Below are 21,434 nucleotides of genomic sequence, written 5' to 3'. Positions count from 1 at the left end.
TCAGAAGGTCAAGCTATAGTTAACAATTGAATAACTTGACTTGTTGATTTCCGCAACATAATTAAATGTAGAACACTAGAAGAGCCCAACATACAACAATGGTATCTAGGTTCCCATTTTTTGAGGACAGCTTGTGTAATTGTTAACAAGACATTTGTTTGAAAAGTCCACTCAAACATTCAAAAGTAACCTGACTTTTGTTCCTATGACAAACTACTAAACAATCAAATTCTTAGTCTGAGAAAAAAAAAAATCAGAAACACACACACACACACACACACATGTATATAGTGTATATATATATATATATATATATATATATATATATATATATATATATATATATATACCTGTAGATTATATCAAATGTAACAGTATTACACACAGGGTGCAGGGTTCCTGAGTGCATTACGCACAGGGTGTAAGGTTCTGGAGTGTGTTACAGAGTGCAAGGATTCAGAAGTGCATTATGCAGTACAGGGTTCAGCATAGCTCCCAAATGTCAATAATTTTGAGGGACTGTCCCTCATTTGGAACAAAGTCCCCCCTGTCCCTATTCTCTCCTCACTTGCCCCCCATTTTGGTTTTATCTATATAGTTGTATATAAAATGCATTACATATCTATCAAAAAGTGTTTTACAGTGCTAAACCTTTAATCCAATTTCATTCAATTTCTAAATTTCTACACTTGCACAATCCAAAAGCCAATATAAAGGAATAGTATTGGTAAAAAAAAAAAGCACTTGTGGGTTTAACCAATCATTTTTTTGTACAATTCTCCTGGCGGGGGGTATGTCCTATGCCTACATACTTTCACTAATAGGTCTCCCTCGTTCCTATCTCAGAAAGTTGGGTGGTATGGTTCAGGAGTGCATTATGCAGGGTGCAAGGTTCGAGAGTGCATTAGACATGAAATGTAGAGTTCAGTGGTGCATTACGCACATGGTGCAGGGTTCAGTAGTGCATTAAGCACAGTGTGCAGGGTAAGAAGTGGGTTATGCACAGCTTGCATGGTTCAGGAGTGCATAGCACACAGAGGCGAAGGATTTCGGAGTGTATTACGCACAGGGTTCAGGAGTGCATTATACATGGGGTGCAAGGTGGTTCAGAAGTGCCCAACACAGGGTGCAGGGTACAAGAGCATGACTCTTCATTGCTAAAAGAGCCACGGGTGGGAGGGGGGTATGGTGGCTGGGGGTGCACAAAGTAACCAGCTCAGACCATGGCACTTGCCTAATCCTGCCAGCACACAGATGATTGCAAATCTAGCAGGAAGCATTGAGTTACTGATGTTTTGTTATTGAGTAGTATATGTTTTCCTGTATATAAAGCATTCAAATTTCCAGCATTGAGTCCACCCAGTGGCCATTGGTAGTACAACAGAAGAACTTCCATACATAAAAAACACTTTTGATTATGCCATTTACTTTTTAAACTATTTAAACACTATTCTAGATGCTAACAAATATAAACTTTTCATTTAATGTTATACATAAAAATTTGATTAAATTCGATTTTAATTGTACACATCCACCTTTTCATGATTTTTTTTTTTTTTATGGCAAACTCGTTGTATCAAACATTTTATTATATGTTTTTCTTGTGTAACACAGACGGGGGGCTTATTTCTTCTTTGGTGTAAACAATGTTTTATATATCTAGCACTCTCAATTTCTTAGAAACATTTTATGGCATGCTAGGCTCCCTCTAGAAAATGCAAAATAAAATGTTGTCTCCTCCTGTGTCTTTTTTATACTGAACTAATTCCTGTTTATCCATTTTTTGCATTTCTTACTCCAAAATATCCCTTTTGTGTCACTTTTTAATAAAGTGTTATGTAAATATACGTGCTTGGTTATAAACTTTTTGATAAATGTGATAAAATCTGATAAACTGGCACCTATTGATATTTTCTAATCCAGTCAGCATGATGTCAACTATGTACCTGGATTTAATCATTCCTGTCTGTGGTCTTAAAAAAACAGTTTCTCTATTTATCTTGTCTTTCTTCCTTATTGTCGACCAGCCGTGACAACCACAGTGAGGGTAGGGTGGGGCAGAACACAGAGAATTCCTGCTAAGGTAATCAGCTTTGAGAATGATCCTTTCAATAACAGTGGCGGCCCGTGCATAGGGGGCGCCAGGGCGCCGCCCCCCTACCCCTAAAAAAAAGAAAAAAAAAAAAAACTAACAAATAAAGTTGTACAAAAAAAATTGGGTTCGCCGGCCTCGCCTGAAGGAACTGGTGGCTGGGGGGTGGGGTTACGTCCCAGAAGAGGCGCCGATTGGCTGCCTTCTGGGGGGTAACCTGGGCGCAAGTCTTTGCGATTGGACACCCCCACTTTCTGATATCCTGGCTGTGATTGGTCCAGTCTACAGCCTGGACCAATCATCATCCAGGATATCGCTGACGTCGCAATGGGGGCGGTGCCGGTGCGTGCGTCAGTCACTCACCGTCACCGCCGCTCAGAGAAGAGGAGAGGCCGCCCGCCGGTTCCCGCCACCGAGACGAGGGAGAAGGACCTGCCGCAGAAGAGGAGGAAGAAGCTGAGCCACCGCCAGGTAAGGTTGAAGGGAGCACGCACGCTGGTCTCTGCATCGATTGGGGTACAATGCTGTGGGCACTCTGCAATCATTGGGGTACAATGCTGGCACTCTGCAATCATTGGGGGACAATGCTGACACTCTGCAATAATTGGGGGACAAAGCTGTGGCGCTCTGCAATCATTGGGGGACAATGCTGGCACTCTGCAATAATTGGGGGACAAAGCTGTGGCGCTCTGCAATCATTGGGGGACAATGCTGGCACTCTGCAATTATTGGGGGACAATGCTGTGGCGCTCTGCAATCATTGGGGGACAATGCTGTGGCGCTCTGCAATCATTGGGGGACAATGCTGTGGCGCTCTGCAATAATTTGGGGACAATGCTGTGTGGCACTCTGCAATAATTGGGGTACAATGCTGGCACTCTGCAATAATTGGGGGACAATGCTGTGGCGCTCTGCAATCATTGGGGGACAATGCTGTGGCGCTCTGCAATCATTGGGGGACAATGCTGTGGCCACTCTGCAATCATTGGGGTACAATGCTGTGGCACTCTGCAATCATTGCGGTACAATGCTGTGGGCACTCTGCAATCATTGGGGGACAATGCTGTGGCGCTCTGCAATCATTGGGGGACAATGCTGTGGCGCTCTGCAATCATTGGGGGACAATGCTGTGGTGCTCTGCAACCATTGGGGTACAATGCTGTGGGCACTCTGCAATCATTGGGGGACAATGCTGTGGCGCTCTGCAATCATTGGGGGACAATGCTGTGGTGCTCTGCATTTACTTGGGGACAATGCTGTGGCGCTCTGCAATCATTGGGGGACAATGCTGTGGTGCTCTGCAATCATTGGGGGACAATGCTGTGGCGCTCTGCAATCATTGGGTTACAATGCTGTGGCACTCTGCAGTGATTGGGGTACAATGCTGTGGCGCTCTGCAATCATTGGGGTACAATGCTGTGGCACTCTGCAATCATTGGGGTACAATGCTGTGGCGCACTCTGCAATCATTGGGGCAATGCTGTGGCGCTCTGCAGTGATTGGGGACAATGCTGTGGCGCTCTGCAGTTTTTGGGGACAATGCTGTGGCGCTCTGCAGTGATTGGGGACAATGCTGTGGCGCTCTGCATTGAAAGGGGCTCGCATGCTGAACTCTGCATTGATGGGGGCACGGAACAGTTGCATTGAAGGGGGCACGCACGCTGAACTCTGCACAGTGTTTATTGCATTAAAGGGGGCACAGCACAGTTGCATTGAAGGGGGCATGCACGCTGAACTCTGCATTGTGGGGGCACAGCACAGTGTTCATTGCATTGAAGGGGGCATAGCACAGTGTTTATTGCATTGAAGGGGGCACAGCACAATGTTCATTGCATTGAAGGGGGCACGCACGCTGAACTCTGCATTGAAGGGGGCATGTACACTGGTCTCTGCATTGAAAGGGGGCATGTACGCTGGTCACTGCATTGAAAGGGGGCATATACCATCTCCTGTACCATGACCTGTGACATGCCTATACCATATCTGTGCCATGCCTATACCATCTCCTGTACCATCACCTGTGCCATGCCTGTACCATCACCTATGCCATGCCTATACCATCATCTGTGCCATGCCTGTACCATGACTTCAAAGTCACGCAATTTTTTACTGCGTTTTTTGACGCGAAGCAATACCTATTACATTTTTCTTTTTGCGCCACCCCAAAAATTTTGAGCACCAGCCACTGACTTAGAATATGACAGTCCCCGGAGTGAGGACACTGTCCCCGCACCAAGTCTGTCCCCTGTTTTGTTCCCGGATTCAGGGCTGGATTAATGTAGACAAGGCATCCCATGCTGGCTGAGAAACAGTCTGGTGGCTCAGATGCAAACGCTCCCTGCTGGATGATAACACCTTCCTGTATATTATGTAGTCCTGTGCCCAGCACTCTGTGTGTTATGCAGTCCTGTGCCCAGTGCTCTGTGTATTATGTAGTCCTGTGCCCAGCGCTCTGTGTATTATGTAGTCCTGTGCCCAGTGCTCTGTGTATTATGTAGTCCTGTGCCCAGCGCTCTGTGTATTATGTAGTACTGTGCCCAGCACTCTGTGTATTACGAACTTCTGTGCCCAGCGCTCTGTGTATTATGTAGTCCTGTGCCCAGGCCCTGTGTCTTATGTAGTTTTGTGCCCAGCGCTCTGTGTATTATGCAGTCCTGTGTCCAGTGCTCTGTATATTATGCAGTTCTGTGCCCAGTGCTCTGTGTATTATGCAGTCCTGTGCCCAGCGTTCTGTGTATTATGTAGTCCTGTGCCCAGCGCAATATGTATTATGCAGTCCTGTGCCCAGCGCTCTGTGTATTATGTAGTCCTGTGCCCAGCGCTCTGTGTATTATGCAGTCCTGTGCCCAGTGCTCTGTGTATTATGCAGTCCTGTGCCCAGCGCTCTGTGTATTATGCAGTCCTGTGCCCAGTGCTCTGTGTATTATGTAGTCCTGTGCCCATCGCTCTGTGTATTATGTAGTCCTGTGCCCAGCGCTCTATGTATTAGGCAGTCCTGTGCCCAGCGCTCTGTGTATTATGCAGTCCTGTGCCCAGTGCTCTGTGTATTATGTAGTCCTGTGCCCAGGCTCTGTGTCTTATGTAGTTCTGTGCCCAGCGCTCTGTGCCCAGCGCTCTGTGTATTATGCAGTCCTGTGCCCAGCGCTCTGTATATTATGCAGTCCTGTGGCCAGTGCTCTGTGTATTATGCAGTCCTGTCCCCAGCATTCTGTGTATTATGTAGTCCTGTGCCCAGTGCTCTGTGTATTATGCAGTCCTGTGCCCAGCGCTCTGTGTATTAAGCAGTCCTGTGCCCAGTGCTTTGTGTATTATGCAGTCCTGTACCCAGCTCTCCGTGTATTATGCAGTCCTGTGCCCAGCGCTCTGTGTATTATGCAGTCCTGTGCCCAGTGCTCTGTTTATTATGCAGTCCTGTGCCCAGCGCTCGGTGTATTATGCAATCCTGTGCCATTTGCCAATAAAAAAAAATGTCACCGGATTTCATTTTAAAAATCTGGTCACCTTACCCTGATGTATTTTGGACAATTAATGTCTGTGTGTCTGTATGTGCATGTGCAGACCTATAGAGGGATGAATCTGCATACATGTGTACATATAGGCATAGATGATAAATGATTGATTGATCTGGATCTAGCTGGCATTTTACTTTACCTTACTTTTTTGAATCAGAAAAGGTCTTTATTGAAATAACATTAAATCATACATACTGTACAAGCTTAGAACGATACAATAGGAGAGTCCACGCTCGCAAATTACCAAGTACTGCAGATATCAGGCTCAAAGGTCACACACAAAATATACCATATATGAGTGAAATAATTAAGAATACAAGCAACATACCAAGCTCACATTTCCATCAGAACAAAATAAACTAAATAAATAAATATATTAAACAGTAAATACAAGAGGCGCCCCTTCCCTGTACCTATAGACAGATGACTTGTTCACAGTAACCTGAGAAGTAACATTTTAGAGCACTAGTCTATCCAACACCAGGTCAACCAAAGCCAGACCTGGAGTACTTTACCTTACTTTATTTCTTAAAACAGAGGTCTCCAAAATGAGGCCCGGAGTACGATGCGGCCCTTTGCTTGCCTTTATGTGGCCCTTGGTGCAATTTAACTTCTACTGATGCAAGACACTTTTCTTTCCATTGACATCAACAATATGGCAATATTCCTGCTACTGACATCAACAATAGGGCACCATTTCTTCTGTTGATGCCAGCAAAGGGGCACTATTCTCCATCAACCCATCCTCCACGGTTATTGCCTTTTGTTTCACTTGACCCTCCCTTCTAGATTGTAAGCTGTTACGAGCAGGGCCCTCTACTTCCTCCTGTTTTGAACTGTATTGTAACTGTATTGTCTTCCTTCACATTGTAAAGCGCTGCGCAAACTGTTGGCGCTATATAAATCCTTTATAATAATAATATTCCTCAAACTGACACTAACAATGGGCCACTATTTCTCCCACTGATCTCAATGATGGGGCACTAATTGTCCCACTGACACCAGTGATGGGGCACTATTTCTCCCACTGATCGCAATGATGGGGCACTATGTTTCCCACTGACACCAACAATAGGGCACTATTCCTCCCCATAATACTAAAAATGCATTGTTTAATCCCACTGATGCCAGGATCCCAACTGCCACAATCCAGCCCCCCGTAAAGTCTTGAGAACAGTAAACTAGCCCTTTGTTTAGAAAGTTTGGAGATCCCTTTCTTAACAGAATGGGATTCTATTGCTACGTCCTCTTTTGACTGAATATAATCTTGGAAATAGCAATCAGAAACTGACCCCTGGTGGCCAAAACTGATCATCACAAATCTATGTAATACGAAGGTTATATGAACATAGAAACCTAGGCATAAAATCAATAAAACATCCAATATATAACTGAATAAATAACATGGTGTTATTTCCCCTCTCAAGTTATTTTCTAAAGAGAAAACTTTAATTATCCTTGTCCATATTGAGGAAGGCATAAGAAAGTAATTAGGCTGATCTATGAAATATGGGTTTAATGCTATAATAGTCTTCAGAGGTAATTATTAACACAAACCATGTTATGGTTTTATGTGGCTGTAGCTCAAAGATTTGTGATGTAAAGGATATTACCTTTAGATTGTAAGCTCCACAAGCAAGGCCCTCCTGTCCCTTCTGTACTGAACTGTATTGTAATTGTACTGTCCCTCCTCTACAATGTAAAGCACTGTGCAAACTGTTGGCACTGTATAAATCATGTATAACAATACTATAATAATATTACATTTCCTTTGACTGTCTTAGTCCCCAGGGTTCAATATTAAGTTGGCCCACCCTTTGCAGCTTTAACAGCTTTTAACTCTTTTGGGAAGGCTGTCCACAAGGTTTAGGAGTGTTTCTATGGGAATGTTTGGCCATTCTCCCAGAAGCGCATTTGTGAGATCAGGCACTGATGTTGAATGAGAAGGCCTGGCTCGCAGTCTCCTCTCTGATTCATCACAAACGTGCTCTGTCGGGTTGAGGTCAGGACTCTATGCAGGTCAGTCAAGTTCCTCCACCCCAAACTTGCTTATCCATGTCTTTATGGACCTTGTTTTGTGCACTGGTCCAAATCATTTGATGGAGGGGAGATTATGGTGTGCTGTTTTTTTTTTTGCATGGGTTGAGCTTGGACCCTTAGTTCTAGTGATGGGAACTCTTAAGGCGTCAGCATACCAAGACATTTTGGACAATTTCATGATCCCAACTTTGTGGAAATAGTTTGGGGATGGCCTTTTCATGTTCCAACATGACTGCGCACCAATGCACAAACCAAGGTCCATAAAGACATGGATGAGAGAGTTTGGGGTGGAGGAACTTGTCCTGAGTCCTGACCTCAACCCGATAGAACACCTTTGGGATGAATTCAAGCAGAGACTGAAAGCCAGGCAATTCAAGCAGAGACTGAAAGCCAGTGCCTAACCTCACAAATGCACTTCTGGAAGAATGGTCAAACATTCCCATAGACACACCCCTAAACCTTGTGGACAACCTTCCCAGAAGAGTTGAAGCTGTTATAGTTACAAAGGGTGGGCCAACTCAATATTGAACCCTACAGACTAAGACTGGGATGCCATTAAAGTTCATGTGTGTGTGTAGAGGCAGGCGTCCCAATAATTTTGGCAATATATATATATGGATAGAATTAGCTTTAATGAAAGCTAACTACAGCGCTTGCTGGTGAATAGTATAGGAATGATACCAAGTGTATATTTCAATGATTCAGGTAGTGGTAAAAATAAGTAAATATCATACAGTATAAGGCTCGGTTTCCACTAGTGCGACTTGCTGTGCGACTTGACACATGTCAAGTCGCACAGCAAATCAAAAGCCATTGTTTTCAATTCGGCCCGTTTCAACTGCCGCGACTTGAGTTGCGGCGACTTCAAAAGTAGTTTGTGCACTACTTTTGAGCCGGCTTCAGTGCGACTTCCCTCTAATAAGGGACAAGTCTCACTGAAAGCCGCAAACAACTTTAGCTACGAAGTCGCATTAGAAGTAGCACGACTTCGTAGCCGCACTAGTGGAAACCGAGCCTTAAGGATATAGCAATATTAAAAATAACCAAAAATAAATAAATAAATCGTGACTGTTGGTATATAAAAGTCCAATATATATAAAGTGACTTGGTGCTCAAGAAGATCAAAAATAAGTCCTTAACCTCCCTGGCGGTATCCCCGAGCGTGACTCGGGGTGGATGTTTTAGTTTAGGATCGGTATCCCCGAGTCACGCTCGGGGTAGATGTGCAGAGAGCGCAGCGGTGTCTCTTACCTTCTCCTGGCGATCCAGCGATGATCTCCCATTGCTGTGATCGCCAGCCGTCTGAGATCCCCGCCGCTCGTCTGTCCTCCGTCAGTATGATGACTTCCTAGTTCCGTTCCCTGCAGCAGCAATGCTGCATGGGAGCGGAACTAGGAAGGGAAATTCAAAAAACGTTGCACAAAACACAAACACATTTTATATTATATATATATATATAAATATATATATGCACACACACACACACATATATATATATATATATATATATATATATATATATATATACCTATATACACACATATATATATATATAAAATTATATTATCGATTCGATTATAATTCATGCGTTATTATATATATATATATATATATACACACACACACACACACACATATATATATATATATATATATATATATATATATATATATATATATATATATATATATAATATATAATATATATAACGCATGAATTATAATCTAATCAATTATATTATATAATAAAATTATATTATTGATTCGATTATAATTCATGCGTTTGTGTTTCAAATTTATCACCTCTTGGATGTCTACTAGACTCTTGTTTTGGTCAGGTTTAAGTCAGTAATTACTAAGAATTGTAGGCCTATAATACATAACAACAAGGAGTGAAGAAAATTGCAATGCCCCCTCGATTGCAAAAAAACACTCACCCTGCGCTCTACTCAAAACAGAGATAATCTAGGAGATGTACTTATGTGACCCCAAAGGTCTCAGCAGCTGTTAGAATCAAAGCAATATTCTAAAAGGGTGTAATCGACAATCCAAATATTTAGAAAAAATCAACCACACAAACAGCGCTAACGAATGGATTTGCTGCAGATAAGATATATAGATGGAATGTTAACAGGCAAGCGGTGTAATTTAACTCAAATGGCCAGTTTACATGGAAAACAGTCCAAAATGTTGAGGGAAGGGTGTGAAGGAACTTAGATACACCACAATTCGACCAATCACCGGTGCTCCCCCCTCTACTCTGGAACTCACCAGATGAATGGTAAAAAACGCTTCCTCAGAGTGAATACAAATCACCATACGGACCTCTCCAGCCTCCAAAAACTCGGATCTCCTTATATATCTTATTAACCTTCATATGTCACTCCATGTGACATGGAACATATAGTGTAATTCCGCAAAATTTATTGTTTAAAATACACACAAATATGACCCCACTCCCCTCAGGATGTCTACTTAGAAGATAGAATCTGAATGAAGGCATTCAAAAAATATATATATAGACGCTTGATGACCATCACTCAATCCGTATAAGAGATCATAGCTTAGCCAGGCGCCAGTCTGATAACAAGGCGACCGCGCACACATGCCCTGACGTTTCGTCACTAAGACTTCTTCCGAGAGCGTGTGTCTACACACGACACATAGAACGTGGTCTTGTTAAAAAAACTATTTTTGCCAGCTTTGGAATTAAGTTATATTTATTAAATTTTTTAATCCTTGGTGCGGGGTATATACTTTGTATATTTTTTTTACAATATATATATATACCATATATATATATGTGTAGCACCCTACAGGTAGGTGCCTGGTAAAATATATAGTGGGCCTTGTCTGCCTAACAGCAGGGCTGTGATTTGTTAGGTAGGGTGTCAGGGCTTCCAGATGTGCCTGCTGAGGGGAGAAGTATCCCCACTGGCTCCTTTGAGAGGTTTCTCATAGGGCAGTGTGGGAAGCCCAATCAGAGGACACATCCCAGCTTGTAACTAGCCCAGAAGGCAGATTATGCTGCAAATGATTCTGGGAGTGGGTATAAGTTGGGGGGAAGTGCGTGACAGGTTGTCTTGGGCAGGAGCAGAGTCCCAGGATGGAGAGTGCGGCTGTCTCTCCTCCTGTCTGAGGAAGGTGGATGTCTCGGGGTGTCGCCTGAGTATCCAGAGAGTGCTGAGTTGAGCTGAGGGGATCCGATGTGCTGAGAGCCTGCGGGGAGAGAGAGGGGTCCAATCCCAGGAAAGCCTACACAGGTCGTGAGTACTGAGGATTTCCCCTGGGGTTCGCCTGAAGGGTCAGAGGGGACCACTCCGGAAGAGGTTCTGGGATCCAGTGTCAGCTAGCTGCAAAGGGGGTGCCTAGGTAGAGGACCCTGAAGTTGTAAAGGGGGTACCGGCAGTCTGGGCCCTGAATTGTACAGAGAGTGTCAGTGAAGCGACAGTTACACACAGTTCTGAAATATATTACCTCAAGCTGTACCAAGCGGGGGGGGGACAGTATTTAGTGATTTCCACAGCACAGCAGTGTCAGGAGTTCTACAGTTCTCAGTCTTGGATCTACAGGACTATAAGTCAGGGATTCAACACTTCTTCAGCTACACAGAGAGTTCTCAGAGTCAGTGAGCGTTGGCTGGCGTCAGCTGGCATCAAGGCAGCGCCAACGGGCATTTTCTCAGTAACAAAGTCCCATGTGTAATTAGTTGGAGCCACAAGGAGTATCCCACTCATTCCCTTCTCCCATCCCCCTTAAATAAAAAAACCCCACAAACAAAGATGCCGGAGTTGTCGCTGCTTCAGTTGTCACACCCAGGGCTGCAACTCCCATGGGCTGGAGAGAATACCGGTTCTAATGGCAGACCCACATCAGGCCACAGGCCTGGAAACATTGCTACATTTATATATATATATATATATATATACACAGTATTATATATATATATATATATATATATATATATATATATATATATATATACAGTATCTCACAAAAGTGAGTACACCCCTCACATTCTTGTAAATATTTTATTATATCTATTCATGTAACAACACTGAAGAAATTACACTCTTCTACAATGTAAAGTAGTGAGTGTACAGCTTGTATAACAGTGTAAATTTTCTGTCCCCTCAAAATAACTCAACAGACAGCCATTAATATCTAAACAGCTGGCAACAAAAGTGAGTACACCCCCAAGTGAAAAAGTCTAAATTGGGCCCAAAGTGTCAAAATTTTGTGAGGCCACCGTTATTTTCCAGCACTGCCTTAACCCTCTTGGGCATGGAGTTCACCAAAGCCTCACAGGTTGCCACTGGAGTCCTCTTCCACTCCTCCGTGACAACATCACGGAGCGGGTGGCTGTTAGAGACCTTGTACTCCTCCACCTTCTGTTTGAGGATGTCCCACAGATGCTTAACAGGGTTTAGGTCTGGAGACATGCTTGGCCAGTCCATCACCTTTACCCTCAGATTTTTTAGCAAGGCAGTGGTCGTCTTGGAGGTGTGTTTGTGGTTGTTATGTTGGAATACTGCCCTGTGGCCCAGTCTCCGAAGGGAGGGATCATGCTCTGCTTCAGTATGTCACAGTACATGTTGGCATTCATGGTTTCCTCAATGAAATGTAGCTCCCCAGTTCCGGCAGCACTCATGCAGCCCCAGACCGTGACACTCCCACCACCATGCTTGACTGTAGGCAAGACACACTTGTCTTTATACTCCTCACCTGGTTGCCGCCACACACACTTGACACCCTCTGAACAAAATAAGTTTATCTTAGTCTCACCAGACCACAGGACATGGTTCCAGTAATTCATGTCCTTAGTCTGCTTGCCTTCAGCAAACTGTTTGGGGACTTTCTTGTGCATCATCTTTAGAAGAGGCTTCCTTCTGGGACGACAGCCATGCAGACCAATTCGATGCAGTGTGCAGCGTATGGTCTGAGCACTGACAGGCTGACCCCCCACCCCTGCAATCTCTGCACCGGTGCTGGCAGCACTCATACGTCTATTTCCCAAAGGCAACCTCTGGATATGACGTTGAGCACGTGCACTCAACTTCTTTGGTCGACTATGGCGAGGCCTGTTCTGAGTGGAACCTCTCCTGTTAAACCACTGTATGGTCTTGGCCGCTGTGCTGCAGCTCAGGTTCAGGGTCTTGGCAGACTTCTTATAGCCTAGGCCATCTTTATGTGGAGCCACAATTCTTTTTTTTCAGATCCTCAGAGAGTTCTTTGCTATGATGACCAGTATGATAGAGTGAGAGTGATAACACTAAATTTAACGCACCTGCTCCCCATTCACACCTGAGACCTTGTAACACTAATGAGTCACATGACACCGGGGAGGGAAAATGGCTAATTGGGCCCAATTTGGACATTTTCACTTAGGGATGTACTCACTTTTATTGCCAGTGGTTTAGATATTAACGGCTGTGTGTTGAGTTATTTTGCGGGGACAGCAAATTTAAACTGTTATACAAGCTGTACACTCACTACTTTACATTGTAGGAAAGTGTAATTTCTTCAGTGTTGTCACATGAAAATATAAAATATTTACAAAAATGTGAGGGTTGTACTCACTTTTGTGAGATACTGTAAATATATGTAAAAGCAATGCAACTGAAGGCAAAGACGTAAAAAAAAAAAAAAAAAAAAAAAATTTGAAAGACAATGCATGCCTGTGCGAATAAAAAGGCAATGGAGTATATTTACTAAAGACAAACAGACTGTGCACTTTGCAAGTGGAATTGCTTAGTAAATTGGGAGAAGCTCTGCTGACTTTCATCATACAATCATGTAAATGCAAAAAAAATGCTGTTTTTTATTTTTCCTTGTAAGTGATTAAACCCCAACAAAGTGGAACTTCTGCTTTAACCACTTGCCGTCTGCTCACGTTGAGCCTACTGCGGCAAAGTGGTTCGTTATCGTCTGACGACGTAGACCTACGTCGTCAGACACTCCCCTTTCTCGGCGGCCACTCCCACTGTATTCAGTCACAGCGGGAGTCGGTCCAGGGCAGGAGCAGCAGCGATCGCCGCTGCTCTTCCCCGATCGTCGGGGAATCGAGTGTGGAGATCCGCCCGCCTGTGTAAACACAAGCGGGCGGATCTCTGAAGTGACAGGCAGGGTCAGATTGCAGGGTTCAGCATAGTTGAACCCTCGATCTGTTCTTGTGTCACACAGTCACCTCCCCCCCCCCCCCCACACGTTAGTAAGCACTAGGCATACATTAACCCCTCCCTCTCCAATAAAATTAACCCCTTCCCTGTCAGTGTCATTTTACAGTAACAGTGCATATATATAACACTGATTACTGCAGTAATGTCACTGGTACCCCCAAAAGTGTCAAAAATGTCAGTCAAGGGTCCGATCTGTCCGCCGCAATGTCGCAGTCCCGCAAAAAAAATCGCAGATCGCCGCCATAACGCGTTAAAAAAAACCCACCAAAAATGACAGAAATATTTCCCTTTGTTAGTAAACGCAATAACTTTTGCGCAAACCAATCAAAATACGCTTATTGTGATTTTTTTTACCAAACATAGGTAGCATAAAACAAATTGGCCAAAAATTTTTAAAAAATTAGATTTTTACATTTTTTTGGGGTGGAATTTCATATAAAAAAAATGTGGAAAATATTGTTATTTTTTCAAAATAAACGCTCTTTTTTTGTTTATAGGGCAAAAAGTAAAAATCGCACAGGTGATCAAATACCAGCAAAAGAAAGCTCTGTTTGTGGGAAAAAAAGGACATAAATTTGGTTTGGGTACAGCGTCGCACGACCGCGCAATTGTCCGTTAAAGTCGCACAGTGCCGAATCGCAAAAAGTGGCCCAGGCGTAAGACAGCAAAATCCTCCGGTGGTAAAGTGGTTAAGGCCTCCTGACCCCTTGACATGCTACATTTAGCATGTCATTTTTTGGGGGGGGGGAGCGGGTACCTAGATTTTTTTTTTTTTTTTTTTACCTAGATTTGACAGGTACCCGCACACACTTCAGTTTGGGCTGCCTAGGCAGCTAGAGCGGAAGTTAACCTCTCCCCCTCAGTCCCTGCAATCTTCTGGGACACATCACAGGTTCCAGAAAATTGCATGTCCACTCAGGACACGTAGCGCGACTCACGCATGCGCAGTGTTCACCCGGCTGTGAAGCCGTAAGCTGTCACAGCCGGGTGCCCACACTAGTGGTGCCGCGGGCATCACTAGTGTGGGCACCCCACTTTTTGTAGCTGCTGACTTTTAATAAACACAAAATGTCTGGAACTCCGCTTTAAATAGTCTTTACAAAGTGAAGCTTCACCTCATTTACTAAGCTATGGAGCAACTGCACTTGCAGATTGCAAATCTATTTGCCTTTAGTAAATCAATCCCAATGTAATGGCATGAAAATGCATATTTATGCACATGCAGTGTGTTTACATGCGCAGTATGGTGTGAAAGGACCATCAAACTAGCACTGTGCGTTTCCCAGAACAGGTGTGCATTTCTTTGTTTGCTAAATTAAGGTGACCAGATTTTGAAAATGAAATCATATGTATTTATTTTTATTGGCAAATAGTAAACTATTTTGTAAGCATATTTTCCCTAAATTATATATGCAGTGTATGTGGTATGTGTTTATGGAATGATTGTATGATATATACGTTATTTCTCATATTTCGCCCATAAAACAAAAAAAATTATACTTTTTAGAATGTTTTGGGATATGACTACCAAATGTTAAGAAGATAAGGAAAAACGTTTCAATGCATATCTCTCTATATACTGTATTTCCTTCTCTCTATATACTGTATCAATTCTCTATAAACTGTATTTCCCCCTCTCTAAATACATTGTATTGCCTTCTCTCTATATACTGTATCAATTCTCTATATACTGCATTTCCTTCTCTCTATGTACTGTATCCATCTCTCTATATACTGTATCTCTCTTTCTCTATATACTGTATTTCCCTCTCTCTATATACACTGTATTTCCCTCTCTCTATATACTGTATCTTCCTCTCTATCTACTGTATCTCCCTCTATATACTGTATCTCCCTCTCTCTCTATATACAGTATCTCCCTCTATCTATATACTGTATCTCCCTCTCTGTATATACTGTATCTCCCTCTCTCTATATACTGTATTTCCCTCTCTATATACTGTATCTTCCTCTCTATATACTGTATCTCCCTCTCTGTATATACTGCATTTCCCTCTCTCTATATACTGTATCTCCCTCTCTGTATATACTGTATTTTCCTCTCTATATATACTGTATCTCCCTCTCTGTATATACTGTATTTTCCTCTCTATATATACTGTATCTCCCTTTCTCTATATACTGTATATCCCTCTCTCTATACACTGTATCTCCCTCTCTGTATACACTGTATCTCACTCTCTCTGTATACTGTATCTCCCTCTCTATATATACTGTATCTCCCTCTCTATATACTGTATCTCCCTCTCTCTGTATACTGTATTTCCCTCTCTCTATATATACTGTATTACTGTATCTTCCTCTTTGTATATACTGTATCTCCCTCTCTCTATATACTGTATCTCCCTCTCTCTATATACTGTATCTCCCTCACTATATACTGTATCTTCCTCTCTATATACTGTATCCCCCTATCTCTATATACTGTATTTCCCTCTCTCTATAGACTGTATATCCCTCTCTCTCTCTATACTGTATCTCCCTCTCTATATACTGTATTTCCCTTTATATACTGTATCTCCCTCTCTGTATATACTGTATTTTCCTCTCTATATATACTGTATCTCCCTTTCTCTATATACTGTATATCCCTCTCTCTATACACTGTATCTCCCTCTCTGTATACACTGTATCTCACTCTCTCTGTATACTGTATCTCCCTCTCTATATATATACTGTATCTCCCTCTCTATATACTGTATCTTTCTCTCTATATACTGTATCTCCCTCTCTCTGTATACTGTATTTCCCTCTCTCTCTATATACTGTATCTTCCTCTTTGTATATACTGTATCTCCCTCTCTCTATATACTGTATCTCCCTCTCTCTATATACTGTATCTCCCTCACTATATACTGTATCTTCCTCTCTATATACTGTATCCCCCTATCTCTATATACTGTATTTCCCTCTCTCTATAGACCAGTGGTTCTTAACCTTGTTGAAGGTACTGAACCCCACCAGCTTCAAATCCGCATTCACCGAACCCTTCTTAATTGGAAAAATAAAATATGATTTTATGAGTTAGTCTCGGGAGGGGCACTGCCAGAAAATAAGGTGTTGTTTACATAACTGAATTAAACGTATCATACAAAGTAAAATGTACAGAGGTCAGTAGGCTGTAGGGCAGCGTACAGAGGTCAGTAGGCTGTAGGGCACCGTACAGAGGTCAGTAGGCTGTAGGGCAGTGTGCAGTAGTGAGTAGTTTGTAGGGCAGTGTGCAGTGGTAAGTAGTTTGTAGGGTAGTGTACAGTGCTCAGTAGTTTGTAGGGCAGTGTAGTGAGGTCAGTAGCATGTAGGGCAGTGTATAGGGGTCAGTAGTTTTTAGGGCTGTGTAGAAAGGTCAGTAGGATGTAGGGCAGTGTACAGAGGCCAGTAGCATGTAGGGCAGTGTATAGGGGTCAGTTGATTGTAGGGAGGATAGAGTGGTCAGTAGACTGTAGGACGGTGTACAGAGAATAGGGCAGAGGACAGGAGTTGACAGGACAGTGTACAGGGATCAGTAAAGCCACACACCAGGGGGCTGGGAGGGCACACATGGGGGGGGGGTCAGGAGGGCACACACCGGGGGGGTTATGAGGGCACACACCAGGAGGTTGGAAGGGCATACACTGGGGGGGAGGGTCAGGAGGACACACACTGTGGGGGAGGGTAGTGAGGGCACACACCAGTGGAGAGTCAGGAGGCCACACACTGGGTGTCAGGAGGGCACACATCAGTGGTTGGGAGGGCACACACTGGGGGAGCCGGGAGGGCACACACTGGGGGGGTTGGGAAGGCATACCATGGGGTATCAGGAGGGCACACACTGGGGGGGGGGGAGGGCATACCATGGGGTGTCAGGAGGACACACTGGGGTGGGGTTGGGAGGGCATACCATGGGATGTCAGGGGGGCACACACTTGGGGGGGTTGGGAGGGCATACCATGGGGTGTCAGGAGGGCACACACTGGGGTGGGGGGTTGGGAGGGCATACCATGGGGTGTCAGGAGGGCACACACTGGGGGGGAGGTGTTGGGAGGGCATACCATGGGGTATCAGGAGGGCACACACTGGGGGGGTCGGGAGGACATACCATGGGGTGTCAAGAGGGAACACACTGGGGGGAGGTGTTGGGAGGGCATACCATGGGGTGTCAGGGAGGCACACACTGGGGGGGTTGGGAGGGCATACCATGGGGTGTCAGGAGGACACACACTGGGGGGGAGGTGTTGGGAGGGCATACCATGGGGTATCAGGAGGTTACACACCAGGGGGCATTCACAATGCTTTATTGAGCTAAATGAAAAGGACATGCATTTCCATTTGTCAGCTAACAGCACCTCTATGCTAAGCTGCAGTAACTCAGCAGACTTAGCATAGAGGTGCTTGCAAACTAATCCACCATCTACAGCTAGCTGAGCCTACCTCCAGGAACATTCACTCGGCTCCCTCTGCTCACACTTCCCTCTTCCAGGCGGGCGCGATCTCCGTGGTCAGGTACATCCCCATCCCGCCCACTCAAGCAGCAAGCAGCCTGCAGGAGATAGGCTGGAAACCTGCTGGGGGAGGTACAGGGGGCAGAGCATCAAGTGTCTATGTGTAATGGCTGTGAGTCATCCCGATCGCAGCTCTGATTTCCCGGGGGGGGGGGGGTTGGCCTCACAATCAGTAATATTTTCTCGGGGGGAGCAATTGCCCCGTTGCCCCCCCCCCCCGCCGAACCCCTGAGACTGACTCACCGAACCCCTGGGGTTCGATCGAACCCAGGTTAAGAACCACTGCTATAGACTGTATATCCCTCTCTCTCTCTATACTGTATCTCCCTCTCTATATACTCTATTTCCCTCTATATACTGTATCTCCCTCTATATACTGTATACCTCGCTCTATATACTGTATCTCCCTCTCTCTATATACTGTATTTCCCTCTATATACTGTATCCCTCTATATACTGTATTTCCCTCTCTCTATATACTGTATTTCCCTCTCTCTATATACTGTATTTGCCTTTATATACTGTATCCCTCTCTTTATATACTGCATTTCCCTCTATATATACTGTATCTCCATCTCTCTCTATATACTGTATCTCCCTCTCTCTATATACTATATTTCCCTCTCTATATACTGTATCTCCCTCTCTCTCTATATACTGTATTTCCCTCTCTCTATATATATATACTGTATTTCCCCCCCCTCTCCCTATATATATATATATATATATATATATATATATATATATATATACTGTATTTCCCTCTATATACTGTATCTCCGTCTCTCTATATATACTGTATTTCCCTCTATATACTGTATCTCCCTCTCTCTCTATCTACTGTATCTCCCTCTCTATATATATATATACTGTATCCATCTCTCTATATACTGTATATCCCTCTCTCTATATACTGTATATCCCTCTCTATATATATACTGTATTTCCCTCTCTCTATATATACTGTATATCCCTCTCTCTATATACTGTATCTCCCTCTCTGTCTATATACTGTATTTCCCTCTCTCTATATATACTGTATTTCCCCCCCCCTCTCTCTCTCTCTATATATATATATATACTGTATTTCCCTCTATATACTGTATCTCCGTCTCTCTATATATACTGTATTTCCCTCTCTCTCTCTCTATATATATATATATATATATATATATATATATACTGTATTTCCCTCTATATACTGTATCTCCGTCTCTCTATATATACTGTATTTCCCTCTATATACTGTATCTCCCTCTCTCTCTATCTACTGTATCTCCCTCTCTCTATATACTGTATATCCCTCTCTCTATATACTGTATATCCCTCTCTCTATATACTGTATTTCCCTCTTTCTATATACTGTATCTCCCTCTCTCTATATATACTGTATCCCTCTTTCTATATACTGTATATCCCTCTCTCTATACACTGTATCTCCCTCTCTCTATATACTGTATCCCTCTCTCTATATACTGTATCTCCCTCTCTCTATATACTGTATCCCTCTCTCTATATACTGTATCTCCCTCTCTCTCTATATACTGTATTTCCCTCTTTATATATACTGTATCTCCCTCTCTCTATATATACTGTATCCCTCTCTCTATATATACTGTATTTCCCTCTCTCTATGTATACTGTATTTTCCGCTCTCTGTTTACCATTGGACCCGGTGGCCCTGACCCACAGGGCAAATGCCTGCAAACCGGGGACAAAACCGAGGACAGACTTGGTCTGTGGACAGTGTCTTCAGTCCGGGGACTGACCCCAGAAACCGGGAACGTCTGGTCACTCTATACTGGAATAGAACACGGACAGTTCTTATTTCAGTTTCTTCATTGCATCTAGTTTGTGTTCAGTTCTATTTAAAAGGCCATGTGCTGAGTAAGATCACATCACCGTGCTGTTGTCAGCTGAGGCTGTGAGTCTTTGTGTACGGAAGTAGCATGGTGATTGGCTGTATGTAACATGTGATCTCTTGTAATGTTCATGAAACGAAACTCAAGCTAGAGAAGAGGAAATGAACAACATTCAGGGCAACCTTTGTCTGAACACAGTCTTTAAAAGGGGTCTGACAAGCCAGAAGTGCTCATCGCTGATAGCAAGACAAGTAACGATGCGATAGATGTAAGTTGACATTTCAATTTAATTCTATATGATTTTTAGATGCACAGGGATATTAGTAGGAATAGAGTAGAGTACAGGTAAACATGGTGGGGGCGATTCAGTAAAGCATTTTATGACAAAGACCGTATTAGAAGGTTCTGAACCAAAATGATAAAAGCTGTGCTATTTCTGATGCATGTGACAAATTCAGGAAGTTTTTATATGTGATACGTTTACATTCTGGTGCTATGGCTGCGAAAAATTCATTAAAGACTTATTAACATCAGCGGCTGGTGTACGATGCGGTACTGCCCAGATCAGAGCAGAGACGATGTGCTGATTTTGTTTTTTTTAAACAAATTTTATTGGGTTGTCACACAGACATCTCATAAAGTTCAATTGCCGGCTGCGCTGGATTGCCTTTGGGCTTTCCGATCAGGTCCCCTGTCAGTTTTTCAGGCGGACCGGATCGGAGGCTCCATGCACCTCTATGGAGCAGCAGATGTCAGCGGTGACATCTCCACTGACACCCGCTGCTATCTGATCCGATCCTGTCTGTGAAATCCAGACGGATGCAAACCCTATTTTCTATCCGTCTGGAGGATCGGATAAAAATGGACAGGTGGTCCGTTTTCATCCGATCTCCCATAGAGGAGAGCGGGGATCTGACAGGACTGTCTCTGCACAGTAAGCGGAGAGGGAGCTGTCATCCGCCTGCTCAGCGGGGATCGGCGGAGTCCGCCAGGTGTGAAAGGACCCTTACAGTGTGCTGCCCTGAAAAAAAGTAGTCCATGCCTTGTCATGCGGTGGGACTGCACTGGAATAGCTGTCCAATGCAGTCCCACCGCATATGGTGTGAACAAGCCCTAAAGCTGGCGATAGATGAGCCTTTTTCATTTAACTAGCAGGTTGAACAAAATAAAATGACTCGATTCCCCCATCCACACACCTGATGTATGATGAATCCTCCCCACTGAGGTATTGTGACAGTGAGGAGACTTCC

The 21,434-nt window shown here is 43.7% G+C and overlaps 1 protein-coding gene across 1 annotated transcript in view; it reads left to right on the top strand.

The window, feature by feature from the left end:
* Positions 1 to 20,379: 20,379 nt before the first annotated feature.
* LOC309568901 (uncharacterized protein) overlaps positions 20,380 to 21,434 on the top strand; it is a 59,220-nt gene continuing 58,165 nt past the window's right edge. The window contains exon 1 of the mRNA XM_082274678.1: positions 20,380 to 20,452. The gene's annotated coding sequence lies outside the window, so the exon portion shown is untranslated. The remainder of the gene's footprint in view (positions 20,453 to 21,434) is intronic.

The sequence above is a fragment of the Pelophylax lessonae genome (assembly GCF_965119305.1).
Source record: "Pelophylax lessonae genome assembly, chromosome: 12".
Lineage (NCBI taxonomy): Eukaryota > Metazoa > Chordata > Amphibia > Anura > Ranidae > Pelophylax > Pelophylax lessonae.
Note: the sequence above shows the minus strand (reverse complement) of the source record. Positions and strands in the feature narration are given on the sequence as shown.